The following is a 25,194-nucleotide window of genomic DNA, read 5'->3' as shown; positions in this document are numbered from 1 at the left end:
TTGCAATCTATTTGTGTACAATTATATTCCTATAGTAGAAAGGAATCCTCTCAAGGGCAGGGTTATTGCATTTATTTTCATTTTTATCTCCAACACTTAGTATGGTAAATGGTACATATCAGTTGCTTAATGATGTTTATTAATTGATTATCCACAGCAACACATATCTCTCCAGAGCTGTGACTAAGGTACCAATTAACTTAGTTTTTGTTCTGATTCTAAGAAAACTAGCCAATTATCTCTCTAATAAGTCCTTTAACATTATTGTCAAAAATTTGTTATCACTCTAAGTGTCTCTTGAGGTTTTTTGTTTTGTTTTGTTTTTGTCTTCTTATGGACGAAGAAGAAAGGGGAAAGATTAATGTAGGAGTGAGTGGAAGTGAGGTGGCACAGAGGATGAATATAAACTAATCTTCATAATCAAAAGGAATAGACCATGTCCTAGATCTCTTTCAGCTCTGGCTTTTTGTTAATGCAAACTTGTAAAATAATGCTGGAGTAGCTGTAGCTGGTTTAGAGACAAAAACATCACAGCAAATCACAAAACACATTTGGGGCTTCACCAAGCAGTAGAGAACCAAATTTTAAACAGAACCTATTACACACACACACCTCTCTCTCTCTTCTCTCTCTCTCTCTCTCTCTCTCTCTCTCTCTCTCTCTCTCACACACACACACACACACACACACACACACACACACACACACAGTAAAGCCCAACCTCTTCATTTCATAAAATCTGAATCAGAGAGGCTAAGTGATTTTTCAGCAGGAAGGGCCAAATCAAGAGAATCTTTGCTTACTTGGTTATCCTTCCTTCAGGTTTTCATCTACTTTGCTTGTGTCCTTGGAGTATTTGAGGTGGCTAGATAGTACAATATATATAAGAATATTGTGCATAGATGCAGAAAAACTAGAGTTCAAATCTGGCCTTAGGCACTTATAACCTGTGTAATCCTATATAAATCACTTCAATGTTTTCAGCCTCAGTTTCCCAATCTATAGAATAGGGATGATAGCAACAGTACTACCTCATAGAATTGTGAGAATCAAATGAGATAGGACATGTACAGTCCTTTACCAACCTTAAAGTAATGTATAAATGCTGGTTATTATTATTATTATTTGGAAACCAAGGCCCCTGAAAGGCTAAATGGCTTACCCAAAGTCACATAACCAAGCTAGAGGTAGAGCTTGGGACTGGAATAAAGATCTGCTAATTTCTCTTTGCTCCGCTCCAGGCTGATTCCAAAGGCATGAAGCCAAGATCTGATAGGTCACAACAAAGTCGTCCCTCAAACCCAAAACCCAGCGAAACTACAGAATTTAGGACAGTTTCGTTTTGGGCAGATTCTAAAATGTTCTCTTGTTTTACCGAGCTTTGCAGAACTTCTGATTGAATCAAGAACTCTTTCCTGTTGATTAAAACACTCCTGTCTTTCCCCACATCTGTATCTCAGTTACAGCAGGCAGCTGAAATGGAATAGCCCCATTCAGGTGGCCTTTGGGTATTGTTCATGCTCACTGAATGGGTCTCCTAAAGTTGCTTCCACAGCAGTGCTTGCATTAACCTGGTTAGCTTCGTTCATGCTTTGTGTTCAGCAAAAATGGTTCTTTTATTGCCTTCTGGGGCATGAAAGCATATTATGCTTCCATTTCTCACTTGGCTTTTATCTAAACTTCGATCAAATATAAAATGCTTGGGATAGTTGACCATTCTTTGCTATTTAAATTTTCTTGATTTACAAACATTAAAAGAGAAATTTAGTTAGGTGGCTGAAGAAGGGGAGGGGCTGGCGAAAGTGATATATGAATATGCAAAAAACCAAGAACCAGCTTTGAATATATAAAATGCCACCTTTTATAAACTTTAAGAAATATCTTTTTTGGCATTCATGTCCTTGGTTTAAATTGTCTTATGATCTTATTTAAATTATTTAAGGGTCTGAATATATGTCACACTTTTCCTGCAGACATGGCTTATATAAAATTTGAATAGCTCCAGTAACTGGTATTATTTTTCCAGTGCATAACAAATTTAATAGGAGTAAATGTGAAGTTCTACTTTGGTTTCAAAAAATCAACTTCTAAGCATAAGATGGAAGGAAATGTTGCTAGATAAAAAGAAAGATTGGATTGTAAACTCAATATGAGGCAGTACTGTAATACAGAAATTAGGGAAACTGATGTTATCCTATATTAATAAGAAGTGCATCCAGAACAAGGAGAGGTTGTCACTGTATTTTGCCATAGTTAGACCATATCTAAAGAAATCTGTTGTATTATGCATACCACATTTCATAAAGGATATTAAAAAGCTGGAAAGTATCCAGAGGAAATCCACCAGAATGGCAAAAGGTTTGGAAGATATTGCTATGAGGATTGAACTTAAGGAACTTAAAAAGGAATCTTGGGGAAAGAATAGTGATATATTGTCTGTAGCTTCTGGTTTTCAAAGGGCTATCTATCATCTTGAAAAGAAGGCTTGTTCTTCTTGGTCTCACAGAACAAAACTCGGATCATAGATCCAGTGATAGAAACCATTTGGATTAGATGGCATTTTATAGATAAGGAAAGTGACTTAGTCACAGACACTTGGTTAGTCTTTATTAGTGGTGAAATTTAAATCCTGGTTCTCTGACTTTTTAACCAGCATTTTCCCCATTGTACCACTCTTCAAAGGGAAGAAATTTCAGAGAAGCAGGTTCATATTTGGTATAAGGAAAAATTTCCCAACAATGAGAATCCAAAATTGGATTGGACTGTCTCTAGAGTGAAATGAAAGTTGGTGGTGAATTATTCCTCTCACCGAAGCTCTTTGAGCAGTGGTTAAATGACTACCTGTTCAGGATATTGTAGGTGTTCTTCCTTATATTTGGGGCAGGGAGACTAAATGGTCTTTGAGGTTCTTTCCAACTCTGTGATTGCTATTTCTTCATTTTAAGGTATTTTTTAAAGGATATGACCTATATTTAAGTTAATATGACAATGTTTTTAAAACCACTTGAGATTTATTTGATCCATATCTGTGTTGTCATTGGTATTGAAAACCCATGGTATGAAAATATCCTTCAGGGGGTGGCTAGGTGGCCCAGTGGATAGAGCACCAGCCCTGGAGTCAGGAGTACCTGAGTTCAAATCCGGCCTCAGACACTTAATAATTACCTAGCTGTGTGGTCTTGGGCAAATCACTTAACCCCATTGCCTTGCAAAAAAACAAAAGAAAAAAAAAGAAAGAAAGAAAATATCCTTCATCAGTGAAGAATTTATCTCATTCTAGTGTTAGGGAGTAGCCTAGGGCACGTAGAAGTTAAGGTACTTGTCTTCTATTCTCAATGCCATACAGCTTTTCCTATTTCGCGATTAAATGAGTAAAGCACCGAGAATCATATGGCAAGTGAAACGCTGAACAACTAAGACCTAGAGCTTCTGTAGAGTTTGGTCCATTGTTTTACTTAAAAATCAACATACTCTTTAGTCCTAAACAATCAATAGGGTTTTGAGAAAACTAAGTTATTTTCTGGAGGAAAAAGAAAATGGGAAGGACAGTAGGGATAAAGGAAGGGAGAGAAATGGAAATAATGGGAGGGGGATGAAGAGGAGGAAAGGATTCTATATAAGGGGAATGATAGAGTGCCACCTCATATGCCTCAGAGTGTTACTAGAACTGAAGATTGCCCATCTCTGGGTTAGTTCACTAAGTAAGTCTGTCTCTTTTTCTAATTCCATTATTTCCTATGTCACTCTTTTAGATAAGTGTTTATTAAGCTCCTCCTATATATATGTAAGTTTATAGGGATATATAGACCTAGGCGACCCCATCCTCAAATACTACCAAATCCTTATTTCCTTACCAAAAACCCTGTCCAGTAGCTTGTAAATGAATAGGGAGGTAAAATGAATGTAAATGAACAGAAAGAGGAAAAGTACTAGAATGCAAAGGAGAGTGGGATAAGGCTACAGGACAGGTGAAGGCAAAGTGCTATGAAAGGTTCAAGAGAGAAGAGCTTCCTTTGAACATAACAGATAAAATCTATTAGGTATTCTTAACCTTTTCTAGATCATTGTCTTTTGGGGCAATTTGGTTAAACCTATATAACCTTTTCTCAGAACAATGCTTTAAAATTTGTAAAACAAAAATAAATAATATTTCAAAAGAAACCAATTACATTAAAATATTATCAAAATATTTTTTAAAAGATCACACACTCCAGATTAAGAATCCCTGAATTTAATAAAAGGAAGTGAGTGGTTTCACCTAGGAGAACTGAATCAAGGTGGGAAACTGCCATAGAATCAAAGTTCCTTTAAGGCAGGGACAATTACTCTTTTGTCTTTGTAATTTCAATGCCTAACCTGTCTGGAGTAGACTTCTAATAAATGTTTCTTGAATTGAATTCAATTGTCAAAAATAATTTGGACCCCTACTCTAATCTGATCAGTATCAATCAATTTGATATGATTCTATAGGGGGTAGTGATTATAAGTCCTGTATAAGTCTCAGAGACCAGCAGCAGTCTTGCTTATCATAGGAAGCTAGTCAGAGACTCTCTACCCTTGTTTTACTTTGTCTTGGTGACCAAGCCCAGTGTGGCAGAGGTATCTCAACTACATGAAAATGGAGGGGGTACATATTTTGGTATCAAACTCTATAAATTCAAGATCCTGGAAGAAGGGACATCTCAAATCATGAGGAATATCTGAGGTCCATTTTTTAAAGTGTATTTGGCTCAGAGCTGTACCTCAATCTCTTATTTTAGATGGGACAATTTTAATCCTCACAGAGAATCCATTCCAGGAATGTACAGAGAGAGAAAAGGAGATAGTAGGAGAGTGGGGAAAGGGGAATATGAGATAAGATTAAAAATGCAGGGTGAAGCCATATTTTTTGATAAAATGATTATCAAGTTTAGGGGCTTAAACTTTTATTTGTTAGGTAATGAAGAGCAACTAAAGGATTTGGAGTAAAGGAATGACACCCTTAGAGCAATATGACTTATTAGGACAATAACTCTAGAGATAGCTAGGTGGAATTGTATGTAAATGGTGTTCCTGGAGTCAGGAAGACATGTATTCAAATCTACCCTACTGGCTGTGTGACCTTGGGTAAGTCACTTTAATCTTTGTCAGTCTCAGTTTCCTCAACTATAAAATGGGGCAATAATTGTACCTACCATACAAGATACCTGTATAAAGATCAAATTAGAAAATATTTTTAAAGTGTTTAGAACAAGGAACATAATATATAGTGGGTGCTGTTTAAATATTAACTTATTATTAACTCATTCTTTAGTCAGCAATGTGAGGATCAATCAACAAATAGTTAATAAGCACCCACTATATGAAACCATCCCTTCCCTCAAGGAACTCAGGGGCAATCACCACAACTCCCCCCCATACACTTCTATCTTTCCTCTGTCTCTCTGCTGGACTCCAATGTCTCTGGAGGAGAGAGAGTGAGGCTGATGACTTTGTGTAGTCTTGCCTCATTTGCAATCCACTTACAAGTCAAGATACCCTCCTGATGTCATTGGTCCTCTTCAAGAACAAAGGATAAACCACCACCACCACTACCAAAGAACTCACGTACTACCAGGGAAAATAAAATGTACCTCTATAAGTAAACATCAAATATTTCTTCCATAATTTTGTACCTAGAGATGAACTTAAGTAGCCAAAGGTACCATCGGTCAAGATGGAAGATTGCTATAAAGACATTTATGAACCCAAAGAGTTAAGTCCTCCAGAGGTGGCTTTTGGACCAGGGAGTTGGGGAGCTAATGAGGAAAAATCAAAAGAACAAAGTAGCATCTGTTCCCTTCATCCACTCACCTAGCTAGTGCCCTTGTTTAGCCCTTCATCTTCATTACTTCTCACCTGGATAATTGGTCTTCCTAATTCACATTACCTGTCTCCCAAACTAGCTGCCATAGCATTATTTTTTTCAAAGCAAAAAAAAAAATAATGCAAGTCTGAACATGTCAATCTTTTACTTAAAAAGTTCCAGTGACTCCCTGTTGCCCCTGGAATCAAATATGGACTCATCTGTTTAGAATTTAAAACCCTTTACAATGTGACTCAATAGTAGTTTTCCAGTAGTAGTATACAGTCCTCCCCTTCTATAGTTCACCCAAACTGGTCTTCTAAAATGGCTCATTAAAAAAACGGTTGGTGAACATCTAGAAAAGAAAATGTCAATCAGAAAGAAATATCACAACTTCATCAAGCAAAAGTAATATACTAGCTTCATAATCTTTTTTAAAAATTTTATTTAAGGCAATGGACTTGCCCAAGATCACACAGCTAGGTAATTAATTATTAAGTATCAGGTCAGATTTAAACTCAGGTCCTCCTGACTCCAGGACCAGTGCTCTATCCACTGTGCCACCTAGCTGCCCCTTCATAATCTTTTTTAAACAGAATATCCAAACTGGTCTATGAGGGAATTCCCATAGCTGTAGTTTACCTCTATTCTAACACAGTTTTTGGTATAGTATCTCACACTATTGTCATGGAGAAGATGGTGAGAGATGAATTAGACAATAACACAGTCGGGATTCAGAATGAGTTGGATGGTCAGATTCAAAGAATCTGTGAAGAGTAGTGAAAATAGTGAATGGTTCAATGTCAGAATCTCAGTGGATTAGAAGGTCTTCAATGAATTACCTCAGGGCTCCATACCTGACTCAAGACAACTTAATATTTTTATTAAGGACATGAATAAGTCATAGATGGTATCCTTATCAAATCTGAAGATGATACCAAGCTAGAAGGACTAGTTAACATAGTGGATGACAGAATTTGGATTCAAAAGGATCTTGACAGGATAAAGCATTCGATTGAATAGAATATGATGGAATTCACTAAGGTCTTTCACTTAGGTATAAATGTCCTTTACAAATATAAGATGTAGAAACACAGAGAGATAGATGAAAGGAAAAAAGTTCTGGGTGTTTCAGTGGACTAAAAGAATGCAGTTTGATGCAGCAACCCCAAAAGCTAATTTGTTCTTGGGATGCACTAAGAGACAGGACTTTCAGGAATAAGGAAAGGTAGGTGTTGTAGTCTGCCTGAATTCTTTTCCTCATCAGACCATCTGGAATATTGAGTTCAGTTCTAGATGAAGGTTGGAAAAGAGGAGAGAGAGAAGAGGAGGGGGAGAGAGAGAGAAGGAATGTCAACCATTATTTTCTAAGTTTATGCCAGTGGAATGTGGTATATAGGAGGTTCTACCAAACCAGAAGGGTTTTGAATTTGAAGGGTAATAATATGTTTTCTTTCCAAGAACTAGCCTAGTTAAATTAAAAAGGAAATGAAGAAGTAGGGGATGAAGGGGGAGAAAATAAATGTCTGTATATTGAAAAACATAAGATTCTTTAAAGTATTTGTATATAGGGCAAGCCACTTAACCCCATTTGCCTTGCAAAAAAAAAGCATAAAAAAAGTATTTGTATATAGCATATACCTTTACTTTACATGGCAGGGAACATGACTTATCTAAACTTTGGCTCCTAAGATCATAGATCTAGCATTGTGAAAAACCTTAGAGACCAGCTGTTATTTTATAGATGAGAAAACTGGGGCACAGGAGGGTTATTATCTGCCCAGCATAACTTTGGTAGAAATTTTCAGTAACAAGATTCAAACCCAGGTCATACAATTCTTGGGCCAATACTTTTGTGAGTGCACAACACTTCCTCACTCTAGCATCTATTTCACAGTGCTCTTCACACAGTAGGTGCTTAATAAACATTGGTTGCACGCAACAGAATTGAATTATAAGTACATATTTAGAGATTTTTATAAGCCAGTTTATTAGGTAGTAGAATTTATTTTTTCATTTAACTATACACAGAATATACCCAGGCTAATGGATATAAAATTACTTTGCACTGGGACAGTCCTGTTTTCTGCAGCTAACTTTATCAGAATTCTAATAAAGACCTCTGTTTGATATTGTAGAAATTGTGCTATACAATCAATAGTGGTGGTATTTACTTATTTACCATGAGAATGGATTAAGATTCTTCTCATGAAGGCTTTCCTTAAGAAGGTTTGGAGAGATAAAGTGTTCTCTGTTCTCTCTCTCTTTTTCTCTTAGCTATACAAAAGAAGAGGAAAACATTGGTAGTCCTTACCATTTCTTGACACCAACACTAGAAAATCCCATTTTCAGAAATAAAACTTTGTTGCAGAGGTGGGTGTGGATAAATGATAAGAAGACCACCTGACTCTTGAGGAAAAGGTAAGCCATTTTCAGGGGTGGGGTTTGGGATGAGGTGGAAATATTTAGTATAGAAAAAGATTGCTCCAAGCCTGGAAATTGCTTTCCTATCCACATGACTGACTCTTGAGTCCAAGTTATCTTTCTCTGTTGCTAAGTGTACCATATGGAAAATTCAGAATTCAGGGGAGAAATGAGTGGTGACATTTCAGAAAATGATAAGATTTAAGCTCTCAGCACTGATGGGTGACTAGTAGTGATCAGTACTTTTTATCTTCTAAAAATCTCAAAGAATGTTTAGTAGTCAAGGGAAATAAAGCCTATCTAGGCAGTATATGTTCTTAAACAGTAAATACTAAGTACTAGGTGTTGAAGGATTAATTCTTCTCTCTGTTCTCTGCAATAGAGCTACAACCTCCCTCCTAATTCTGGACAGTTAGTTTCTCTTCAAAAGTCAGGATAAATGAAAGATGGCATCTGAATTAAAGAAAAGTAGGCAGAGCTGAGGGATGGACCCTGACTACTGAAGCAGTGATCATAAGTGTGGCGGATACTTCCCCAGACTCAGGAATAGGGTTTTTATAAGTCCAGGCAACATCAAAGGCATAGACACTATGAATTGGCTTGCAGTTAGTTACCATTTCTTCCCAGTATTCACTGTTTTTCAATCTATGGGGAAATAGTTTGTCTATGCCTCAATATAACGACATTTCATCCTATGCCATAACAAAGATAGTGGACAGATGCTTTTTCCTTCTGTTAGGATTTTTCCTTGGAAATAGGGCTGTGATTTTTGTAGAATATTTGGTTCCAAGGCCACATGGTCTCATCTCAAATTCCACAGAAAAAGATTATATAAATAGTTTTATATATATATATATATGTGTGTGTGTGTGTGTGTGTGTGTGTGTATATGTATATATACATATATATAATATACACACATATGTGTGTGTGCTGCATATAGACATATACAGCCATCTGAGTCATTGTGTTATTGGACTGGCATTTGACAAGCATTTAACATTTTTATTTTTATTTTTTTTAGTTTTTGCAAGGCAATGGGGTTAGATGACTTGCCCATGGTCACAGGTAATTATTAAATGTCTGAAGTCGGATTTGAACTCAAGTCCTTCTGACTTCAGAGTTAGTGCTCTCTCCACTGCTCCACCTAGCTGCCCCCTATTAATGTATTTTTTTTTAGGTTTTTGCAAGGCAAATAGGGATTAAGTGGCTTGCCCAAGGCCACACAGCTAGGTAATTATTAAGTGTCTGAAACCGGATTTGAACCCAGGTACTCCTGACTCCAGGGCTGGAGCTTTATACACTATGCCACCTAGCCGCCCCTATTAATGTATTTTTAAGGAATTATTTTAAATATGGAGTACATCTAGTTACATGTTAGACTAAGAGCCTCAGGGCTTTGCTGAGAGTTTGACTTCCATGTAATGAGGTAAGGAGGAGTAGAGGGCATGGGCTGGCAAGAGCCAAGGAACAAATACAATGTTATCCACCAGTGGGGGGATCTGGAAGTTTCAGACACATGATTTCTTTGTTCTTACCTAGGTCTCTCCTTCTTTGATTTTGGTTGTTGAATAGAATCCCCCTTTTGGACATTCATCCCCAACTCATATATCCTGATTGGATCCTTGGTGAAAAGAAGCACAGCTTCCCCTTTGTGAGGTTATCTCTAGGTCTTAATTATTAAAGTTATTAGCACACATGCCCCAACCAGTTCATTTACCTTTAGTAGTCAGTCAAAAGCCCTAGTTGGCTTGAAACAAAGGCGATAATGACATTCCCCCATAAACCTGGGGCACACTTTCCCACAAATAAATATGATATCACTAGGAAGAGAAATGTGTAGGAGGGAATGTGCATTACCCATTGCCTCTGGCAGTGGAAGATTGTAGTATTCTTTCCTCCAGTTTGGAGGGGCAAGTTGCTCAGATATGCTTCCTGGACCTCCCCCTTGACTGGCAAAGGTCACACTCTTCAGATTTCCCACTTAAAGAGGGAGTTTTGTTTTTTAAAGGGCTATTGGGGGCACACAAATCCAATTTTTGGCCAGCCAATAAACAAGCACCCTTGGAGTCCCACCATTTTGATCAGAGAATATCTTGGCACCTTATAAAGAGTACAAAATATGGGTCTTTATACTTTAAAATCTTAAGACCCTGCCCCCATTGCCTCTATGACTTGTCCCTTACTTGGGTGATTTCACTGAGCTATGGAAAATCAATTTCTCAGCAATGTCTTTGATTAACTCCCCCTAACTCTTTGCACTGCTCTATCTCACTTAAATCCAATTCACTTTCAAGTCAAGACATTACTCTTCTGTTGTCATTGGTCCTCTTGGAGAACAAAGGATGAACAATGATAACAAAACAATAATGACAATCTCCCTGATTTCTTTACTTGTTACTCAGCAAACTCTGTATTTTCCTGTAACTTTTCAGATCTTTTAACCTCTATTCCAAACGTGACTTATTGGTCTCTTGGGTTTTCTCTTAATTTCTTACTGAGTTGTTATTTGTCTTTTTAGCTTTCTCTGCCCCTTCCCCCTTTCCATTTTACTCCTTGACTTAATTTCCTTCCTGTAGTCCTTGAAACAAATCTACAAATAAACAAATGCCTAAGTCTAAAAGTTATCCCTGTTCCCAATGTCATCTGTGTTTTAGTCATTTCTTTTTGCACCATTAATTTCCCTTTTCTTTTTTAGTGCTCTAATCATGTCTCAGTTGTAGTTTCATTCCATTTGTATTCTCTGAACCTAAGAGGATAATTTCCAAGGATGAATGCCCCTTTCAAGGATTTTTCATGGCTGTTCCCTCTAGGAGGTCCCAGCTCCTTACACACTGCTGCCTTCTTCCTTCTTCTTCCTCTTTGAATCCTTCTTTTTCTAATTAAGATATTTCCATGTGAATTCACATTTCTACAACTCACTCCCAAGTTGTTCCTGTTTTCCCTATCTTCCTATTCCTCACCATCCCAGAGCACTTAGGAAATATTTATGGAAGTAAGAGTAACTTAAATTTGTGTAGTGGTTTGAGAGATAGAGAGGCAGTAGAAAACAAAGGACTGTTGCCTTGACGTCAAAAAGATCTGGGTTCAAATCCTGTTTCTTGTACATACTAGCTGTATGAAACACAAGCAAAGTCCTTGGCCCCTTGGTGCCCTAGAAGCTCTCTGTTCTAGTTGTCAGTCTTCTCTTATGGAGGGAGTTTCTTCATCAGGAGTTCACTGGTGAAATCACAGTTATAAAGATATACATATATATTTAATGTGTATGTATGTGTGGTGTGTATGTGTGTGTATAATGTGTGTGTGTGTGTGTGTATGTGTATATATATATATATATATATATATATATATATATATATATATACACATACACATATCTATGCAAAAGTAGCTAAACTGGTGCAGTGTCAGAGCCTCCAGACTTGGAATCAGGAATATCTGAATTCAAATGTAGCCTTGGGCACTTGTTAGTTGTGTGACCCCAGGCAAGACACTTAACCTCTCTGCCCCAGGTTTAATTTTCCTTAAAATGGGTTATTATAAAGATAAAATAAAATCAAGTATGTTGTATTATGTAAATGCTAACAATAATTTTTAGGGCATCTGGATAGCACAACAGATAGAGTAATGTGCTTCAAGTTAGGAAAACCTGAATTCAAATCCTTTTTTAATATCTGTGTGACCCTGGGCAAGTCACTTATCCCTCTTTGCCTCAGTTTCCTCATCTATAAAATGAGCTAGAGAAGGAAATGGCAAATAGTTTCAGTATCTCTGCCAAGAAAACCCCCAATGGGCTCACAAAAGATGAGAGACAATAAGACAAAGAGTACGAAGACCTGGGTTCAATCCACCCCTGATAACTTAATAGTTTTGTCCTAACCAGTTCACTTCATCTTCCTGAGGTTTATTTTCCTTATCCATAAAGTGCTGGCTTCCAAGGTCCCTTCCATCTCTATATCTTATCATAAGTCTAGTTTTTATTTCACCAGTGTCCTAAATTGGAGATTAAGATAAGAAGAAGAGAACAAATCCACAATCCCTGGACACTTTTTGACTCTTTGGTCTTAACCTCCCAAGATCGGCCCAGCGCTCTATCTACAACACCACTAAGCTGTCCTTTGCCTCACAGGCTACCCCTTTATTTTACAGATGAGGAAATTGAAACCCAGAGATTTTTAGTGATTTGTCAGAAGTCACACATTTAATGATGAACAGAGTCAGAATTTTAATTCAGAGACTGTGATTACTAAGTCAGTTTCTCTGTTTTCCATGTTTGCTCCCTCTTTGTGGGTTTCCAAACATTTTGGGGCCAATACCTTCCACAACAAGGATTCCTCAAGTTTTTGTATCAGAGGCTAATTCAAAGTATCTCAGCTCCCGGGTACTGATAAGCTCACCTACACTACCATAGCTAGAAAATGAATAAAATTCAGAGAAACAAAAATCCTCCCTATTTCCCAGAAGTAGGAGGTTGTCTTGGCAAGGTACCAGAAACAACCATGTGTCATTCATTTTGCTTTTGAGGATTGTGATTCATTTATTTTTTGACCTTTTCTTACTGTTACAGTTGAAGGGCCCCAGATGATACATCAAGGTACTGAGAGCTCTCTCTAATTAGAGATTCTGCAGGGACATCTCTTCAGGACCACCATTTTCCTTTTGATCAGGAATAAGTTTCCCCTTAGAAAGAGAAGAATTCCAAACTGAGATGTTCAACTTAACATGGAAATGTGTTTTGCATGACTGTATAGCCCAAATTGCTTGCCTTCTCAATGGGAGGAGGAAGAGAATTTGAAACTCAAAATTTGAATAAAAAAAGTTAAAATTGTTTTAACACGTAATTGGAGAAAAATAAAATATTAAATTGAAAAAATCGAGATGCTTACTTTCCATTATCTGGAAGAATAAAAAGTTACTGTATCAGGGCAGCTAGGTGGCGCAGTGGATAGAGCACTGGCCCTGGAGTCACGAGTCCCTGAGTTCAAATCCGGCCCCAGACACTTAATAATTACCTAGCCGTGTGGCCTTGGGCAAGCCACTTAACCCTACTGCCTTGCAAAAAAAAAAAAAAAACAACCTAAAAAAAAGTTACTGTATCTTTCCTTGCTGATTTGGCCCAGTATTTGTTTTCACATTTGGGCAATGCCTCAGGCTGCCTTATCCCACCTTCTCATCACCTCATGGCCCAGTGGTTTTAGAATGCTAGTTCATTTCATCACCCCTGTAAAGCTATAATTGATATTTTGGCATCAGGGCAGATGGAGAGTATATTACAGTCATAAGAAACAAAGTATAATCTTTCCCAAGGGAGTCAGACATGATAACCAGTTGTGTGAAAGATGAAAATTGGCGTAGTTTTCTTAGTCATCATTTCTTGGAGGCAACCTGTTCTCTCCTCCCTCCCCTCTGCTAAAAAAACCTAGTCCTGCTGCTTTAGAGGGAATGTTTTTGAAAGGAGACAGTTGAGGTTGAAATGGAACTCCTTTCCCCCATCTGCCAGATGGAGCCCTGGACGAGATGTGGAGATGAAACTGGCAGAGAAATGGGGAGCAGGACGGCAAACTTGGTTCTGACAGGCTGGAATTTGAGATCAAGTCTTTTGTGGCAGCTAGATGAAAGAACAGCCTGGTCTGAAGGTTGGAGCCTGGGAATCAACTGGTTCTTTATTTGATTCAACCTCTCAGAGCCCCAGCCCCTAAAAACTGGTGGGGGAGGTGTCTCCTCTGAAGACGTGATTGTTTAGTGTTTATGAAGAAGCAGCCTTGGGCTGGTGGCATTCCTAATAATTTTGTTTTTAGGTTTTTGCAAGGCAATAGGGTTAAGTGGCTTGCCCAAGGCTACACGGCTAGGTAATTATTAAGTATCTGAGGCCAGATTTGAACTCAGGTACTCCTGACTCCAGGGCCGGTACTCTATCCACTGTGCCACCTAGCTGCCCCACCTAATATTTTTATTTTACCCTAAAATTTTTTGCTTATTTTTTCAGGGTAATCTTATGCATTTTTTCCTGTCACAGTGGTATTTATTAGATAAGATAAGGGAAAGGAATGAGCATTTATGCTAAGGCCTTTTACAAATATTATCTCTTTGGTTCTCACCACAACCCCTTCAAGATATTATCTCCAACTCAGGAAACTGAGGTTAAGTGATTAACCCAGGGTCACCTAATCAGTACCTGAGGCTGGATTTGAACTCATACCTTCCTGACTCCAGAACCAGCTCACTATCCACCACTTTCCCAGCTGCCTTGATGTGATGGATAGGACAGAAAAAAATGACTGCCTTTCTTCAGGATATGACTTAAGAGTCTCCAAAAGTCTATATACTCTAAAGCAGCAGTTCTCAGACCTTTTTGATCTCAGAGCAATTTATTCTCTTAAAAATTATTGAAGATTCTCCAAAGAACTTTTGTTTATATGTATTTTATCTATCAATATTTACCATATTAGAAAATTTAGTGTTCTATTATGAAATAGAACAGTGGTACAATGAAAAGAGGGCTAGGCCTGGGACCAGGAAGACTTCAATTAAAATCTGGTCTCAGATACTTACTGTGTGACCCTTGATGAGTTTTTTAACCCTATTTGCCTCAGTTTCATCATGTTGTAAAATGAACTAGAAAAGGAAATGGAAAACTGATTCCAGTATTTTTGCTAAGAAAACTCCAAAGGGGGTCACAAAGAGTCACAAAATTGACATAATTGAACAAAAACATTATTAGGAAAATAATTTTGACCTCATGGACCCAGAGGGGATTCACTCTACAGAAGTCTGGAAGTCCTACCACTGTTACAGATACATGCAATAACAGAGGTAGGGACAGTATTTCCTTAGTGACCAAGGGAAAATTCAGCCAACTTATAATGGAAGGACATTGGAACCTTTTAAAAAATTATTATTATATCATTAACACAAAGTATATTGACACCTTGGATAGAGATATAGGGTAAGATGCAGAAGGGATCAGTTTCAGTGGAGGACTGGGAGATAAGGAGGACAAAAAAAATAGCATTGTAGTGACAAAGTCTGGGTGACATACTGTCCAGGGACTAACTCACCCTCCGGCTGCCCCTCTGGACCCTCAGTTATAGCTTTACCTCTCCAGGCCTCCACCTACTCATCTGTGAAATGAAGGGGTCAGACTAAAGGATTTGATTAAGCTTCCTTTCATCTCTCAGCCTAGAATCCTAATCAATGCAGCATAAAAGACAAACACAACAAAGACAGTTTTGTCCAGGACCAGATGTAGTGTTGAATAAAGCCAGATGAACCTGATTTGGGAATATCCCTGGAGTCCTTGAGCTTCTGTCACCTGCTCTGACCCAGAAAATGATCGAGATCATTCCCTAGTAGTGGGCGAAGACCAGCCAGGCTGCCTTCAGCCGGGTCTGCCAGAAGGTGACAAACCTAAAAGGGGCTTCTACTTAAGCCCGGAAGATTTTTTTTTTCTTAAAGGTCCCCATATCCTCATGAAGATAAGCCTTAAACTGTTTACAGAGACCTCTCCTTCTTCCAAGTGTTAAACACTAGACAAATTAAATAGAATAAAATCCCCTACCTCCTTGGCTAAAATTTCTGCCTTTTGTTCAAGCCAGGTTTCAGGCTAAACTGGCTGAATAAAAGCTAGGAATTCATTTCCCAGCTTTGGCTGCATGATGAATCCAAAGAGGCGCCCATGTGTTCTCAGTCTGAGCTCTGAGAGGATTCTAGGAGGAAGGGATTAAGAAAAACCTGAAATTCCTGTAGGCAAGGGATTCTTTGGTTGGCATCTTATTGGCTTCTTTTATTTGCTGTCCCAACCTGTGTGTAGTTTGTAATTATAGAGCATGGTCTGAGGATTCAGAAATATTCAATAGGATTTCTAAGGATTATATAGCACATTAAAGTTTGCAAAGGGCTTTGCCTATGTTGTATCATTTTGTCTACACAATAGCTTTTTGAGGTGGTGCTATCATTATTCCCATCTTACAGATGGGTTCGAGAAAGATTAAGGAGACAGCCCTAGGGTCCCAAACCTAGTAACTGTACTTGAGGCAGGATTCAAATTCAGACCTTCCCAACTCAGATCCATGACTATATATATCCATCACACTTCACAGGTGCTTCTATTAAAAACTTATACACACATCCTATATATGTCAGAGGTGAAATCTGAACCCAGATCGTCTTGATAAGTAGCCTTTTCAGGTTGATTTGGGGGGGGGAGTGGTTGGATTTTTTTTTAAATATTCAGAAAAGTGTTCCACATTTTTGTTCCATGAAGGCAGTGTGGTGTCATTGGAGGCATATTGAGTTCAAATCTTACAACTTGCATAGATAGCAGTGTGACCTTGGTCACTTAATCTAACATGCCTCAATTTATTCATCTGTAAAAGGGAATGTACATTATTTTTAAAGGGTTAGACAGACAAGTGAGATAATGGTAAAAGTGTTCTAAAAGCAGAAAGTCTGAATAAATTAGAATAGAAAAGAAGGCATGTCAAACAAGCAGGCAACTTGAAGTTTAAAGATAGTTGGATATAGAGAAGCCTTCTATACTTGCTTCTGGTTTCATAAATAAGGGCACAATAGGTGATTTAATGGACCTGGAATCACAACCATTCATCTTCATGAGTTCAAATGTGACTTCAGATACTTTCTAGTTGTGAGACCTGGGCAAGTTACTTTCCCCTATTAACAGTTTCCTCATCTGTAAAATAAGCTAAAGAAGGAAATGGCAAATTGCTCTAGTATCTATCTCAAAAAAAATGCCAAATGGAGTCACAGAGTCAAACATGACTGAAAAATAATTGAAAACAACAACAACAAAAATTAGGCCAAAGCAGTAAGGATGGCTGGATTGTCTCAAAGAAGAGCCCCCCCCCCTTCTTCCCCTCTGGTTCTCACAGCCAGCTGTGAGGTCCAGTCAGGTGAGAGGAGGAAGGGAACACACATTTATTAAATTTCTCTGAGCCAGGTTTATAAGAGGTTTATAAACATTTCATTTCATCTTCTCAACAATCTGAACATATATTCTATTCTTATTACTCCCATCTTACAGTTAAGCAAGCTGAGGCTTAGGTTAAATGACTTGCCCAGGCAAATGTCTGGTATTGGATTTGAACTTAGCTCTTCATGTCTCCTGGTCCAGTGCTCTGTCCACTGTATCACCTAGAAGAACCTTTGGCACATTTTGTTTTGTCCCCTCTTTTGTGAAATAACAATCCTCTTCACATCAAGGCAGCTGTTTCAGTACCTTTTCATTTTACCTCACCTTCATGGACTATATTTACTCTGCCTCTTGGTGACAATGAGTGCACCCCTTCTGCCAAGCAGAGGGCTTGCTTCTGCCTCCAGATACCCAGGAAAATCTATAGGAAATAATATAATTTCTTTCTGGGAAACAATTTTAGCAATGTGCAAAAAATAAGCCCTGTATATGATTCCCTTATAGACTAAATATTCTCTGCTAGGCTTGGCAAAAGAAAAATTTAGTATCTTCTCCACTTACTAGAGGGATTGTTGACATTTTTGAGAGCTAGTCAGTTATTCATTTTTATTCCCATTAACTCTGACAACTCAAAATGTTATCCTCTGTTTAAGCTATTCAATCTACCTACGTGCTTCTTTCCCAGAACAAATACTGCCATCACATTAAAAGTATTTCACCTTTTACCATCCAAAGGTGTTGGATTTCATTCCTCCTGGAAATGTGGAACCAAGTTATAAAGTATATTTTTAAAAATATCATATTATTATACAGGAAGTAGAGCTTCCCGCCCCCCCATGAGTGTATCTCTGGGGACTAATGAAGAATTAGTAGAATTGATGCCACCCAAAGATGGGGTAGTTTGGCTGTATCTGTTTGTGACAATGAGGTAGCTAGAGAGACATCTATTGGGTGAGATGCAAGTGCCTACCTTTTGAATGGAATACATTCTATTGTGTGAAACTGGGAAAAGATAGGCAGCTAAGATAGCACGGAGCCTGGCCAATAGTAAGTGTTTAATAATTGCTTTATGTGTTTATATCTGAATTAGAACTTGCTGCTTATTAAGAATCTTGGAAAGTCTTTATGATTTGAGAATGTTTACTCCTTTTTAGATATTAGTCATTGTTTTTTAAGAAGCAAAGGACACATGAAAAACCTTTTTTGTAGGTCTAAGGTGATTGTCAAGCAAACCAAGTGCACCCTTGCCCCTTATCCTCTCCTTGTTTTCCCTACACCTCGTTGGTGAGTCCATCCATTCCTGAGGCTTTCCATTGACCCCTCCAAGAGGTTTGTCTCTCAACACAGACTCTCTTCTGAGTTCCAGACCCCATATTTCTAATTACCTACAGAAAATCTTCACATGAACTTTCTGTCTCTTCCCCAGTTTAACATATCCAAAACCAAACTGAAAATTTGCCCCTCTTATCTTTCCCTATATCTGTGGTTGCCATCACCATCTTTGGAGTTACCCAAGCTTGAAACTTCCTTTGACTCCTCTCTCTCTCTCTCATCCCCTCCTTCCAATCAATCAGTTACTGAGTCCTATTTTTTCCTCGATAATGCTAACAAAGAGAGTTCGGGTCCTCATCACCTCATTTTTTAGTAGAGTATGGCACTTTATATGCCATATTTATATATTTATAGATAAGCATCTATAAACAGCTATTTCATCTTGAGCAACTGATCTCTGGCAAGGAGGACTCTGCTAATAATTATGCCTAGGGCATAACCCCAAAGATTATGGAATCTAGAATAAGTATTAAGTATCTGATACAGATTTGAACTCAGATCTTCTGGACCCCAAGGCCAATGCTTTATCACTGTGCCACTTAGCTGCCTCATCACTTTATAAACTGAATTATTGCAAAAAGCTGCTCTTCCTGCTTCCAGGCTCTCCTTTCCCCAAAATAGCTATCAAAATAACTTTATTTAAATAATATTGTATTTTTTCCTTAGTTACATGTAAAACAATTTTTTTAAGTTTTGAGTTCCAAATTCTATTCCTTCCTCCTTCCCCTCCCCACACTCTGAATAGTAAGTAATCTGATATATGTTATACATGTGTAATCATGTAGAACATTTCTACATTTGTCCAAAATTACTTTCTTAAGGCACAGGTCTGACCATGTTATTTTCCTGATCAAAAGTGCTCTGTGATGCTCCATGACCTCAAGAAAAAAAAATACAAACACTTGGTATTTGTGACCCTCCACAATTTGGCTTCAGTTCTCTTTTCAAGCCTTATTTAAATCTACTTTATTTTCACATACTGGACATTCCAACCAACCGAACTGTGAACTGTTTCTTGATCATGTGCTGCCTTTCTCTCCAAGCATTTGTGTATTTTTAAATTTATTTTTAATATATGAAATAAAACAAACTTTATGACAGTATAATAATAATAGCAAAGATGATTGCACATGAAACTGTAAATCTAGTATAAATATCTGGCTGTTCCTTTTAAATATACAACAAAGTTTGTGAACAGATCCAACCATTTTGGAGAACTATCAGGAATAATGTCCAAAGTTATTAAACTACATATACCCTTTGCCCCAGCAATACCATACCTCCTAGTCTAATTCTCTCCATATCTCTGCCTGTTGAAATTCTCTTCCTTCCAAGTTCTTTCAGGTTACACCTCTTCCATGAAACCTTTCTTGATCTCTTGGGCTGAAAGGGATTTCTCTCTCTCTCTCTCTCCCTCTCCTCTCTTATCACACATTGTTCAGAGTGCTCTCCTTTGTTCTTTATCAATTGTATTGATTTGTGTCATATTTATTCCCTTCTTAACCTACACACATTCTCATACCTGCTATCCTCCATGTCTTGCATGATGCCTTGAACATGGTAGATGCTTAAGAAATATTTGAAAAGGGAAATTGAAATCAAAGATCATTCTCTATTATACTTGTTATTTAATAGCTAGATTCATAGTCAGTACCCTATAAAAGTTTCCACAAGAGGAGGGATTCAGACCTAAAAAGACCAATTGTGATCAGTGACCTCTGAAATGCTACAAATTACTAATTATGAGACAGATGTGATAGGGCTGCCAAAACAGACACAGATTTTTCAAATTTATGGAGGCCATAGAACTGGAAGAGAAAATTTTATTCATTCAGTGACAGAATCAGGTCTCCCCAGAAGTCTTAACAACCTGGAACAGTGGGCTACATCTTCTAAGATGAAATTTAATTGGAATAAATATAAAGACTATTTTGAAATGAGATTGAAAAAAATCAAATGTACAAAAGGCACAGAAATGTGATTAAAAAGCAGTTAACCTGAAAAAAAAAAAGCTGAAGTTTTAGTTTATTACATGCTTAATATGAATCAGACAGCCACAGACAGCCCCAAAATCTAATTTTATGGAAGTGGATTACTATACATAGTGCCCAGAACAAGTTTGAACCAAACCCCCTAGGAGTTGGACAAATATACAGCTACAGATGACTTAACTTGTCTTATTGAAGATTGCTGATAGTATGTCATTAGTTTGTCATGGGAGTGCTTAGGAAAAGCAAACACTTTATGAAAGTCCTCAAAAGTATAAGTTCTTCCAATTTTGCTCTGCATCAGTTCATTTATGTCTTCCCATGTCTTTCAAAAACTTTTCTTAGCCCAGTTCTTAGAACACAGTGGCCCACTTTCACATTCATAAGCCACAATTTTCAAACATTAGATATTTTCAGATGAGATCATTGTATTATTAGTTTTATTTAACTATTTAACTTGTTACAAAAGACCTCTCATCAAGGTGGGAGTTATCTTTAAATATTTGTAATGTAAAACAAAACACATCAAAAAACTTTGAAAAATTATGTTTAATGAAGATAAAAAATTTAAAAGGAAAAGCAAACAGGATTCAAGTTAAAAACAGCTGCTTCAAAGTAGTACCATAAGGGAAGTTGGAGGTGTTGATTTTGCAGTTAACAAAAGCCAGAGACCTTTTGTTAATTTTTTGCTTGAGAGGACCCAAAATATAACCTGCCACATTGTAATTAGCTCTCCAGGGTGACTTACTACTAGAACTTTTGATGATTAAAAAGGAAAATGTTAATTTTCCTTCCTATATCTCTAAGGGAGCATTTCTCCTTATGCCTCCATTTCTTAATCCAAAGCCTACCCTTCATAATAGGGCTGGTGGGAACTCTAGTTCCCACATTAGGATCCCTCTGATTTTTAATCTTCTTGATGTTGTTGCATGTGGTGATTCTGTCCAATAGGAGCATAGGTGACAGGAAATTTAGAAGTCATCCACTCTACCTCTCTTAGCTTCATGAGGAAAGTAATTCCCAACAATGACTGGATAACTCAAGTACCATGACTCTGAGTTCTGCCCTCCAAATTCAGTGTCTTTTTCACTGTGAGAATGGTTCAATTCTTGGTACTTGAATCCCCATTGTAAAGCACAGTGACCAACACATAGTAGTCCCTTAGTAAATGCTGTTGATTAATCAATTGTATCACAGAATTTAAGAAGAAAACAATTATTTACTGAGGGACTACTATGTCCCAGGCACTGTGCTAAATCCTTTACAAATATTATCTCTTTTGACACGCACAACCCTGTTAGGTAGATGTGATTATTACCTTTATTTTACAAATGAAGAAACTGAGGCAGATAGTAATTAAGTGATACACCCATGGCCACACAGCAAGTACCTTGAGACTAGATTTGAAGTCAAGGTCTTCCTGACCTAGGACCAATCTCTATCCATTGAGCCACTTAACAGGAGGCATCTACTTTCTTAGTGTAGATAGTAGTATCATGCTCAAATAGAAATAAGGCCACTATACTGTATTTAAGAATCTCTGCAACTGTACATTGAGTTGGAAAAGCTCAAATTAGCATTATCTGTTTGATTGCATTTTATTTTGTTATGTATTTTCCAGTTGCATTTTAATTTGTTTCAGGCTCAGTGTTTGATGCTGTATGTGTATAGCTTCCCAATTTTACCCCTCAATAGATGTTAGATAAGTTAACTATGCCATGCTCCATATATTTATTCTGTCAAGTGCAAAATGTTGAAGGTTGCTGACTCCAATTTTCCATCCTAGATACCCAACCATTTATAGCATAGGGAAACTCTACAACCCAGGAAGCTGTTGGCTTAATTTCCTTCTTACACGGAATCAACATATATCATCTCCTCAGAGTCCCAGCCCTGGGGGTTTATGTGTTTTTCTAAGCACAGTTTACAGAATGTTTGAGAGCAACTGATCTCCCCACTAGGAATTTCTCCCATGAAAATTCTTGGAGACCTTTTAAACTGTATCTGAATGTGAGCCTACTGTGCATTCACAGAAAGATAAGCCTCATCATTCTTTAATGAATCTACTGGTTGTGCAAGGAGGTGTACTGCCCTGAATAATGTAGGCTGAAGAGTTGCTCTCCTCTTAGGGAAATTGTTAAGTTACCGTTCTATGACCTGGCTTCTTTTAAACACTGAGAAATCTTTCAATCATGAATACAATTTAAACAGTGAACAAATTACTTCTGGCAGATATGCACAAGTAACAACAAGAGCATTTTATATTTTTTCTCAGGGATTTGAACTGCCTATGTCAGAACAGACTAATCTGGACAGCTCTTAAATCACCCTTTTTCTGAATTGGATTAATTTTGAACAGAAACTAAACATGTGACCAATTCCTTCCCTTCCCTGGCTTCTTTTCACCTCATTAATTTGAGGGTAGAAGTTGTCAGTGAACTGCCTTTGCTCCTACTATTTCCTGTCCCAGGAATATCCCCTACCAACACTGTCCCTATTCCCTAGATTCTTGTTCATTCTTTAAATCCCTGTTCAAATACCATCTCCTCCAGGGAGCCTTTCCTGATTCCTTACCATCAAAAAATAAGTTGGGAATAGCTTTTTCCCCCTCTTAGATCTCCCAGAAGACTGTGCCTTAAATTCACTTATCATGAATTATTCTGATTATAATTGACCATGAATGTGTTATAATCTTCAGTATACTTCAGACTCCATGAGGGTAAAGACTGGTTCTTCTCTCAACCTTTTACTCCTTTCAGTACTGTCTCTGATTTGAAAAAAAAGGGTTTGATAACAGGAAGGGCATTAAATAGAAGAATTTTGCAGACTTTATTAACAATGATGTAAAACAGTGTAGCATAGTTGATAGAGCCAGCACCATGGTCAGCACAAGTTATATTCAAGTCCTATCTATCACCTCTGTTCTCAGCCAATTTTTTTTACCTCTTAGAGCCCTTTCAAGGCAAGATGATAGATTCCAGAAGAGTTGCAGATCCATATTAGTACAGGAAATTTCCTTGTCATCTGATTTTCCGGTTGAGGATCTAACTTTGCCATTCCCCTACATAATAAATGCCAGAAATTCTCTTATTGCTGCTAGGATCAAATATAAAATGAAAAGTTCTTTGTTTAGTTTTTAAGACCCTCTACAAGTTTACTTAAATTTATCTTTTTTGGTCTCATTGTACATTGCTCCCCCTCCCACTTTCTGCAGTTTAGCCAAACTGTCCTCTCTTATTCCTTATACAAGAGAATCCATCCCCATCTCTACACCTTTGCACTAGATGTCCTCAAAGCATGCCCTCCTCACCTTAACCTCATATAATTCCTCTCTTTAAGACGCATATCAAGTCCTGTGTTTTACATGAAGCCTTTCTTGATCTCCTCATTTGCTAGTACCCTCCCCTCTCTAATTACTTATTTTTGTATTATAATTATAAAATATTTGTCTCCTTCATTAGAATGTAAGCTTCTTTGGAGAAAGTATTCCCACAAAACAGCACTATCTTTGGCACAGATATGGCAACTCTCCCACGGTCACCTAGAAGGTCATTTGGTTGCCTACAGAGGGTCAGACCCATGTGATCATAACATTTTTAACCTGAATGAAAGGAAAGAGACCCAGTTTTAAAAAATAATAATAATACAAATCAGCTACAATTACTGAACAGATCTTCCTGACAAAAAGTACTGTTCTGGGGATTGCTATATGGTAAAAGAGATAAGAGAAGGTTGAATGGGTAGCGAGGAAGAATTAAGTTTAAATCCCATCTCAGATGTTTGAAATTTTGTGACTGTGATCAAGTCACTTAACATTACTCAGCTGTGGTTTCCTCATCTTTAAAATGAGGGTAAAAAATGGTACCTACCTACCTCCCAGGAGTTGACAGAGATATATTAAGATAACATAGGTAAAGTGTTTTGCCATCTTTAAGATCCTACATAAATGCTAGCTATGATTATTATTAATAATAAGCATCATGGAAGAACTGATAACTAGAATTATGTGTAGAATTATTTATATATATTAATTTGTATCTAATCTTTAGAGTGGGAGGGAGGGAAGAAAAAGAAAAAATATATGCTCATTATAACTTTATTGTATATTTAAAAGAAATAAGTTGTATATAAGATTTGAGATTTCATGTTAATCTTGGTTTTAAATTAAAAAAATTAAATTTAATTTAAATTAAAAAATAAGTAATAAATATTTTGATAATAATAATAAGCAACATAAATATGTTATAGCAACATTTAAATTAAAATATCATAGGATTAAGAATATTAAAGTTTTACTACTAGACAAAAATATCAGGCAATCCCTTGAATTGGTAATAAACTCCCTAGAAGGAGAATAGGTGGCAAAATTACTATCAATACTGTTTTCTGGGGCAGCTAGGTGGCGCAGTGGATAGAGCACCGGCCCTGGAGTCAGGAGTACCGGAGTTCAAATCCGGCCTCAGACACTTAATAATTACCTAACTGTGTGGCCTTGGGCAAGCCTCTTAACCCCATTGCCTTGAAAAAAAAAACCTAAAAAAAATACTGTTTGCTGATGATGATATGGTAATGGGGAGAGTTTCCTTTTAGCCTCGCTGTTACCCAAACTCATTGGAAACAGCTCAATTGATAAGTCACATAAAGTAATGGGCAGATAATAGAAGTAAAAAAAATCATGAACAAGTTCATTGTAAAAT

The 25,194-nt window shown here is 37.3% G+C and overlaps 1 long non-coding RNA gene across 3 annotated transcripts in view; it reads left to right on the top strand.

The window, feature by feature from the left end:
* The window catches only part of LOC141517913 (uncharacterized), a 51,376-nt gene that overhangs the window by 6,313 nt on the left and 19,869 nt on the right, over window positions 1-25,194 (top strand). For 2 of the 3 annotated variants that reach the window (XR_012477028.1, XR_012477026.1), the window contains exon 2: window positions 8,102-8,245. This is a non-coding gene — a long non-coding RNA (uncharacterized LOC141517913). Of the gene's footprint in view, window positions 1-8,101; window positions 8,246-12,815; window positions 14,147-25,194 lie in introns of those variants that run through there. The other variant, XR_012477025.1, reaches the window with a different exon arrangement.

Source organism: Macrotis lagotis, chromosome 3, assembly GCF_037893015.1.
Source record: "Macrotis lagotis isolate mMagLag1 chromosome 3, bilby.v1.9.chrom.fasta, whole genome shotgun sequence".
Lineage (NCBI taxonomy): Eukaryota > Metazoa > Chordata > Mammalia > Peramelemorphia > Peramelidae > Macrotis > Macrotis lagotis.
Note: the sequence above shows the minus strand (reverse complement) of the source record. Positions and strands in the feature narration are given on the sequence as shown.